Source organism: Amblyomma mixtum, chromosome 2 (assembly GCF_055824585.1).
Source record: "Amblyomma mixtum isolate Tamu chromosome 2, ASM5582458v1, whole genome shotgun sequence".
Classification (NCBI taxonomy): Eukaryota; Metazoa; Arthropoda; class Arachnida; order Ixodida; family Ixodidae; genus Amblyomma; species Amblyomma mixtum.
Window position 1 is genome coordinate 277,811,826 of NC_143013.1, and position 6,000 is coordinate 277,817,825.

The 6,000-nt window shown below is 43.9% G+C and overlaps 1 long non-coding RNA gene across 2 annotated transcripts in view; it reads left to right on the top strand.

Annotated features, from left to right (window-relative positions):
* LOC149364085 (uncharacterized) overlaps positions 1-4,586 on the top strand; it is a 199,860-nt gene extending 195,274 nt beyond the window's left edge. The window contains exons 1-3 of one of the 2 annotated variants that reach the window (XR_016288600.1): positions 566-675; positions 2,663-2,750; positions 4,432-4,586. This is a non-coding gene — a long non-coding RNA (uncharacterized LOC149364085). Of the gene's footprint in view, positions 1-565; positions 676-2,662; positions 2,751-4,431 lie in introns of those variants that run through there. The other variant, XR_016288601.1, reaches the window with a different exon arrangement.
* Positions 4,587-6,000: the final 1,414 nt, after the last annotated feature.

Below are 6,000 nucleotides of genomic sequence, written 5' to 3' on the forward strand. Positions count from 1 at the left end.
GGCAGGTGCTGCCCCCGGTGGGGCTTGCGCGGCACAGGTTCATCTTCCCGACGGAACAATCATTAATTTAACTTTAGTTTAACTGCCACCTGCCATGGTGCGCATGTTGTGATGGCGCCGCAACATCATGTAACCTACTTGACCCACCTGCCTCTAATTTGCTCTGCGGACACCACCTGCTCGCAATGTTTCGTTCACAACGCCTATGCCGACACCGGATTTTCTGGATAAGGGGGCTTGAAAAATATCGAGTGAAAATTGAAAGATACGAATAACGCATTGACTTGTATGGTATTATGTTGATCTCAATCCCAGAAGAGGACGTCATCGACCTTTGAAAATGAAGAGTATCAAATAATAGACGGGCATTTCTCCTCGTTTCACTCCCGTGACATTTAATCATGAAAAGAGAAACAGAAAAGAAGCCCGCCTACGTAGTCATGACGTCCTGCGCCCCAGCAGGTTGCCAGCTGCTGCAGGACAGCTGTAGGCCGACGAAAATGCCAGCTGTTTTTACGAGCTTGAGTGAATTAACGCTCCACCTTAGCATGTATAAAAAGGTGTAGGCGTTCAGCTGCTCATCACTGACGATAGCAAAGCCACACCGCTTGCCGCAATGAGTTCGCATCGAGTACTTTCTTCAGCTCTTCTCGCCGTTGTTCTCCTGCATGCAGTGTGAGTATTGCTTTCCATACATTGTGCAATAATAACATATACGGCAAAAAAATTTCCTTTCAATAGAGCATGTGCGATTAAGATTTGCGCGTTTCACGCAGCAGAGCCTAGAGCCCTGTTAAGATGAGAACAGCGTGAAAGAAATGCTGCCCATTTTTATTCTTCACAATTTTAAGTTTAAGTTAGTAAACAGATCAATTTAAAGCGCAGAAATAAGACGAAATAGACACAGTTATCTGCTAAAAAATTGAGTCTTTAATAACTTTATTGTAGCTGCAGTGTGTATAACTCCTTTGACACAATCGAGACTTGACAAGCAACTGCAAAAACGTCGGTTTAACAAGCACTGAGGGGCAAAAAAAAGAAAGCATGGAAGACATTCTGGGCGACAATTGATCTGAGCCTTGTTCCTTCTGCGGGACGCTAATAATATGGTTGTCCACGAAATAAATAATTCGAAGCAGCCCTACTTTCAGTATAGCTCTGGAAAATTGAGAGGGCTCCGCAATGTTCGCATTTTCCCTAGCTGCAGCGAGACAGAGTGCGAGAAAGAGTCATTCGATCTATGAGAATTCCGAGCTTAAAGGAAGAGTGGTGATGAGCTTGAGAAAAGCAACAGTTGAAAAAAAGAAAGGAGAACTTTGATACATACTTGGGCAGTAAAGACTGCTTGTTCAGAATAGGCATTTTGGTGTGATTTATTCTTAATTTTAAAACGTGATTAGGCATAGTTGTTGCCTGAAAGAATGATTATTGTCGCTGCATTCCCTGTTTTCTGCCGTAATTCCACTGAGTTTTATGCATCACTATCTGAACAAATATTTTACCTATTGCGCTTAGAATGTGTCACATTTACAAGTTCTGACAATTTGCAGCTAAATTTTCTCAAGTGTTTTAACCCCCCATTTTTGAATATCACTGCACCACGAAACTCCTGTAGTGCATTAGTGACACGGCTGCCTCGGTTGTCTGATGCTGCATCGGTTGTCAGGAGAAGCTACAGGGGCGTGATACTTCGGCTTCTACGGCTTACGTAAATAAGAGGGGGAAAATGCGCCTTATAACATCGTCTGTCACTGCTGCCATGCAGTGAGTTGGCAATATTACTTCCAGTCTCGTAATTGGTTCGGAGCCGGCGGTACCAGCAAATGCTGAACATTGAAGGTTTATTTCACAGACATTAGCGTAGGCAGAGAATTATAAAAACAGAAGGGTGTCCAAAAGTAGGAAACTGAGGCGGGAGCTGGTATATAGAGTAACACAATGTAATAAAAACTAAATCAAGCAGAAGCAGTCACACACATCCCACGGCGTTTATCAACAATAAATACAGACTGATCAAGAACAAGAACAAAACTTGTTGGGCACTATTTTTAACAGGCTATATTTTAAAAATCTCATACGACGGAAAAGGAAATTTTCTCACGGGCTTGAAGTCCGGCCAAACACTAAGGAGAGAACCATGGAGGTCGGAGAAAAAAGTGCTTTAAATCATCCTTCATACGAGCTCGTCCTGAGTGTCAAGAAATTTACGTTGTTTGTGGATTATTTTTTAAGTTTTCTTGTGACAGCAAGACGAGGTTGTGCGGAGTGCCCCTGGCGGGGTTTAAAGAGGGCGGTAGCTGCCATAAGAGCACATGTAATGTAAACGAAAGCTTTTTAAGTAGTCTTTTGATTTTACAGCGCAGATGAGACCATACTTCGTTAAAAAAGGCCAATGCATTCTAAATCGCAGTGTTGAAGAATGAATGCCATTTTCAAGCTGATGTGTTGATATAAATTAACATATTTCGAAATAAAGTATACCTTTCACAGAGCTCCTATGAAAGATGCGGTTTATTAACAGCTCGTTAATGCTTTTTTAGAAGAGAAAAATGATGCAGCGTCATTTTCGGTCTGATATTGCTTTAAAACATCACACACAACTGTGTGTGCGTGTTCTATGCCTACACACTGTCGTATTCATTAACCGTGTTTTATTTTCTAGTGCTGTCTGCCTTACTATGCCGCAAAAAGATGCTACCAAAGATGTATTTATTGGGTCTGATTATTACCTCGAGAGTTGCCAGAAGGAGGTAAGTAACCACTAGTTAGATGTCAGAAAATTTTCACAGAGTTTGTGTCATCATAGCTAGGAAAATCTTTTGGAGCACCCGAAAATGTTGACAGTGTGATGTCATACCTTTTACCTTGAAACAAGTTTATGCAACTCAACGTCACAATTTTGATGCGGGGAAATTAGCAACCCAACGGCGAGACATTGTAGCACGATTGTCAATACCTACAGCTTAGATGTTTGTGCTTAGAACTAGCAGACAACCGACATTTTCAACTCTTCTGGACCAACCAACGTCGAGGTGTACCGGCATACGTTGCTGCTCTTTATTCGTTGTTTTTAGCAGAAAGCCTTATAGTTTGCCCACTCTAGATCAGGTAGCATGAAATGGCGACGAGACGACGAAGTAACCGCGGTAGTTCTGTACTTCCCTAAGAGCATGGACCAACAAATAGACAAGTACTGTGCATAGAGTTCTGCCTGCATGGCCATTAATGAGCAATAATCACAATTTCATAATACTTTCCAAGGAACCATGCAGAACCTAAGAGACAACAACCAAACACAGTAAATATATCTGTGATTGCGAAGAGCCACCAGAGCTGTAATACTGAAATGGCACAGGTGCAACAGAACAGCGCCCCTTCCTTCAACCTACACCTAGTATGCTGACCCAAGTGCTCTGGCCTGCACTCTCTGCTGGTTTATGTCTTCTGACAGATTCATGTCATGGTGATTGCGAGGCGCCTACTTTCATATTTAGTGGTCGCTGCGTTCAATAAATTAACAAACAAAATAAATCCGATACGTTTCGAGATTTATCAGCTTCCCTGCGTTGCACATTCCTTCTTCCGTGCGCGGTGTTTGTATGAAAGCCAGGCAGTAATAAAAATATATACTTGAATGTATACACTGCACAGGAGAAAATATCAACAAGAAAATTAAGCTAAACATTCGCAATCTGTACAGCATTAACAGGTCATAACATGAAACAAGCGGTAAAACTAGATATTTTGCACACTTACCAGAAATCTTAAACAAGGTTATCAGAAATGGGGCTGAAAAATAGCGGAGTCTTAATGAGGCTCTTTATTTTGTGAGATTTGTTTGTTGGTAAACGGTATCCCCAGCTCACATTTTGCTTCCTTTGTGGCAATGCGGCCAAGAAACTCTCGTGATAACGATTCCAGAGAAGCAGCTGAGCATCTTTTGTGGGTAGCTGGGCACAAACGTTTTTCAGCTTGCCTTTTGTTGGAGCAATAACGAGTCAGCAGACGTCCCTCACTAGTGACTGCGGTTTCTTGTGCGCTTCGTGATGCGACAGGCATATTGCAATTTGAAGACGCTTATATGTAAACCCTGTCGCTGCCTTTTGGCAGGTCAAGAGAGCAACAGGGGCATGTTGGTTATTAAGCGCCTGTTTCTGGCCCAGTTCTGTCGTTCTGCGCAGTTCTATCACAAACTTTTAGGAAGTGTTTCATTTCGCTATAAGCGTTGCTAAACTAGGGGCATATTGAGCAGTCTTAAACATAACCCTGAATATCATAAACTACATCAGAAAACAATGAATTCGCAATGGCTGTAGTTTTACTCAGCGCATTTCAAAGGTGCCTTGACAATTTGGTGTTACTACGCTTTATCGCAAGTAACTCATTTCTGTAAGATCACCAATTATGTGCATGTTTGTGCTCCTCTTTCAGTGTACGCCAGGAGGAAGAAATTGCTCTGGTGACTGTTCCTGTGTTATTTTCGAACGTGGCACAACTGGCACCTGTTACAAAGTAACTGAAAACGATATTACCGATTGGGACAAGTTCCCGGATAATCCCAACATCGATCCAGCGGCTCTTGTAAAGAAAGCTGAAAAATAAAGTTTGCTACTTTCCGTCGATGAGCGCCTCTAACGGGTTATTCTTTTCCCCAAGTAGGTAACACTAACCAGGGTCCTTGCACAGTAGCAGAAAACTGCTGCATGCACGAAAGCAACCTCTAGAAGCCAAGCCGTCAATAAAGGCACCATTGCTAAATACAGGTGATGGTGGTTTGGGATCACACAGACTCATCTCACATAGAGTGCCCAAACCTTATCCAGATTTCAAAACGCACGCACGCACGCACGCACGCACTCACTCACTCACTCACTCACTCACTCACGCACTCACTCACTCACTCACTCACTCACTCACTCACTCACTCACTCACGCACTCACTCACTCACTCACTCACTCACTCACTCACTCACTCACTCACTCAAGCGCGCGCGCGCGCACGCTCGCACACAGAGAGAGAGAGAGGTGCGTGTGTGCGCGTGCGTGCTGCGTGCGTGAGACCTTATTCTTTATGTGTGCATATTCATCATCACCGCTCGGCTTTGTCTTCGGTGCAGTGGCAATAAAGCTCACTCCGTCGTCAGTCTCACAAGTGGTGAAGGCTGCTCTCGTACCCTGCGTCCTCTCCGCCACCACACTGCAGCTGCGTTCCGGTCGCCACCTGCTCGGACCCTCCGTCACGATGCCAACCATTCATCAAAATCCCACTGGAGCTCACAATGTCTGAGAAGGTGCGCTTCCTGCTGATTCTAAACGCTCAGCCGGCATTAATGACTTCACAGCACCCGCTGCACAGGAATCCACGGAATACTCCACAAGGACCGTCACCATCCTTCAGCGCGAGCCTCCTACCTCTGTGGGTATGCGTGGCGACGGCGTGAAGGAATGGCTCGACCAGTACAACAAAGTTAGTGCCTATAATTGTTGGGACTCTGCTATGAAGCTTCTCAGCGTCTTCTTCTATCCGACTACCATTGACAAGGCTTGGTTTGGGAGCCACAAGGATGCCATCCCAGACGGGACACACTTCTCACAGATTTGACAAATTTTTGGTACCTTTTGTTCAAGCCCGGACATCTGCAAAAAAACACACGCGTGTCCAGTTAGCGGGAGAATTTTGCACAGCCCACATTAAAGGTGTGCTCAACGTACCAACAATGCCAAGTCTGGATACAATCGAGTTCGTCATGTTCTTAAAAACATAAATACCCCCGAAAGCAGAAGATTTGACAGCCGTCAGCGTAGCTCAGAGGTAGAGCACCGGACGCGCATGTGATTTTTTTTTCTTCTGCTTTTCTAATCAATTAGCTTTAAGCGATAACATATGCAGTAATATTCTCAATTGATCAACACCACAAAATAAATAAATAAATTAAAAATTCCCTGTGTGCCTTGGTTTCTGGTTTCTGTGGCTGTTGGTTTCTCTCTCCCATATATATA